General features: G+C 30.6%; 1 long non-coding RNA gene across 4 annotated transcripts; it reads right to left on the bottom strand.

Annotated features, from left to right (window-relative positions):
* Positions 1-269: 269 nt before the first annotated feature.
* LOC123673617 lies at positions 270-1,709 on the bottom strand. 4 transcript variants are annotated; one of them, XR_006746512.1, is made up of 5 exons: positions 1,594-1,709; positions 1,401-1,538; positions 1,185-1,341; positions 856-984; positions 270-796 (listed from the first exon to the last, which is right to left on the bottom strand). It is a non-coding gene; the product is annotated as an uncharacterized LOC123673617 (long non-coding RNA). The 4 variants fall into 4 exon arrangements; XR_006746514.1 differs by having other exon boundaries at positions 856-1,001; positions 1,075-1,341; positions 1,401-1,645; XR_006746513.1 differs by having other exon boundaries at positions 1,075-1,341; positions 1,401-1,644.
* Positions 1,710-2,650: the final 941 nt, after the last annotated feature.

The raw sequence follows: 2,650 nt of genomic DNA, 5'->3' as shown, positions 1-2,650 counted from the left end.
TTTTTTTTTTCATAAGAAATCCAAATTGTTCATTTTTAGGTTTTCTTGCACTCTATAATAATATACTGAATAGTTTCACGATATTACTGGGCAGACGCTCCATTACTAAAAATGCTAATGAGGTAATTTTATTTTCAGATTAGGATATAATGCATATAATGGAAATATAATAAAATCTGTATCAAATTCTTTACAGCATAGAGAATTTTGGCTGTTCAATACAGTTGAGAATACACTTTCATTGAGTTATGGGAAATGAAATCGTATAATCAATACAGGAAGTAGTTTATTGTAAGAAAACTTACAGTTGTTCAAAATTATATATAATTATATTATATTATTATATAATATATTAATTATAATTAATTTCATTGATTTATGTAAAGGATGTACAATATGTCATATTTCATTTTGATATTGACTGGTTCTTCTATCCACATTTGAACATTGTACGTCCCTTATATGTGTAACATGCTGGTTCAGTTAGAATTTATTACCTCGATTTTTTTGTCAATCTCATTTCAATGTTCTAAATTATTTGCTATGAAGTTCTGGTAGTCTCTGCTAAAAATGAAAAAAGAATATGAATTTAGAGAAAAGTCATTTTCATAGAAGATGCATTCTATTCATTTTTTTTCTTGGGAAATAGATTTGCTTCTCAATTTTCACTTCTTAGATGTTAGTTCTTCTTGGCATTGACCCTATGTTTGGAAAATTTTCCATTGATAGTTGCAAATAATCTCCTCTTTCCTTCTGCATTGAGAGTCTTCAATTGTTTTACACATTTCAGCAAATCCTAAAACAGTTGAAATAATGAATTATACAAAAACTTGAATTGAGCTTGCTTTAACTTACATTTTCTGTGTCATTGCTTATAGATGTGAAATTTTGTGAACTAGAAATGGTTTCATCTATAAAATGTCCCACATCTTCATTATAGTTAACTTGTTGATGGCTCATTAATTTCTAAATTGTTGTCGTCATCTTAAACAGAATTTATTCTTTGTTCGAACATAGTAACAGCATGCAAATGCTTGCACAATATAACTTTGATGCTATTAGTGGAACACTCACATTTATATTTGTGCAAGCATATTTAATAATGACTACAATATCCTAAACCACAATCTGGATCACATGATGATATAAATTGTGTATTATAATATTTATCATCATATACAGACCTCCTCTATTAAGTCTTTCATTGTTTCTGCTTTTTTATGAGATTCTACAGAAATTTTTTGTTGATGGTTGTTGGAGTTAGGTCTTTCATTTCTCATCATTTTCATCCACATCTTCTCATCAACTATTTCTTCCAACAAATCTGATAGCTTGTCAACTCTAAAACAATGAATACTCGTAAATTGATAATTGCAAGAATAGAATTATGTGTATAATACCTTATTTTCTTTTCCTTCTATTTTATTAGATTTCGGATATTTATTCAAGCTCTCTATCGCCATATTTGTATGAATACCTGCTCATATTCTTTAACAATAGACCACATCATTATTCTCTGTTGGTTTTGAAAGTAATGACTTAAAAATATCCATGATTAGTTTCGTTAGAAACAATCTGCCAAATTCTGCTCACTTTTTCAGATAATTTAGGAATTTGGGGAAAATTTGTTCTTCCTCATTAACCAATATATTTGTATGAATTAAGCAATAAAAATTGCTCTTCAACACTTTTTCACTTGAAAAATTCGAATATACCCCATAGACCTAATATTAGGTCTATGATATACCCAAATAGAGGCAAATGTATTGTCACTGTGTCTATTCATGACAGTTGACAAGTGTCAAGTAATGATTTTAGTTGCAGATCCTCGGGAACTCGAGGATTTACGACACAGCCGATTCACGAAGAAACCCGAATCATCGATCGGGTCCAAATATTTGGTCCGTTTTAGCTTATCCTTGGTTAGACCACGTTGGGCCTTACTACTAATACACACAAATTACAATATTTGTTAATATATGTTAAGGATAAAATAAATTGAAAATATATAACATACTAAAGTATATCATTAATCTGAACTTGAACATTTAGTTGGTGTACTACCCTTCAGTTGTAAAACGAATAATTATTGAGTTCGCATTGATTCGTATCTTTGTGATTGAGTATTTTTTGGTGGATTTGTGATAATTGTTCAAGGTGAGTGCAATTACTGTACCAAGTTATAGTAGGTAATTTATTCACACAACAACACTGTTAGTTTTTGTATGAGACATCCTGTCTAAATATCTTTCTTCTACCAGAAGTAGATATTTGATCGATAAATTCCTTTGCTTTTGCCCAATATGTGAATGATTTCCAGTTAGATAATTAATCAAAAGATTATGTCCTGATCAGCCTGGACGTTGTATCTCTTTTCACCAACATTCCTGTCGAGTTGGCAGTTTCAGTTGTTGAGAACAAGTGGGAGACTATCAGAAACCACACAGGTCTACCAAAGGAAGAATTCATACATGCCATCAAGTTCCGGTTTTCTTCGAATTATTTTTTTTTTTTTGAAGGTAGGTTCTTCAAACAGGTGCTCGGTTCCATTATGGGTTTCAGTTTTAGTCCGTCCATTGATGAAGTAGTAATGGATTTCCTTCTGGACTGCATTCTTGCCAATATTCCTTTTCACATTCCTTTCATCAAG

Source organism: Harmonia axyridis, chromosome 2 (assembly GCF_914767665.1).
Source record: "Harmonia axyridis chromosome 2, icHarAxyr1.1, whole genome shotgun sequence".
Lineage (NCBI taxonomy): Eukaryota > Metazoa > Arthropoda > Insecta > Coleoptera > Coccinellidae > Harmonia > Harmonia axyridis.
Note: the sequence above shows the minus strand (reverse complement) of the source record. Positions and strands in the feature narration are given on the sequence as shown.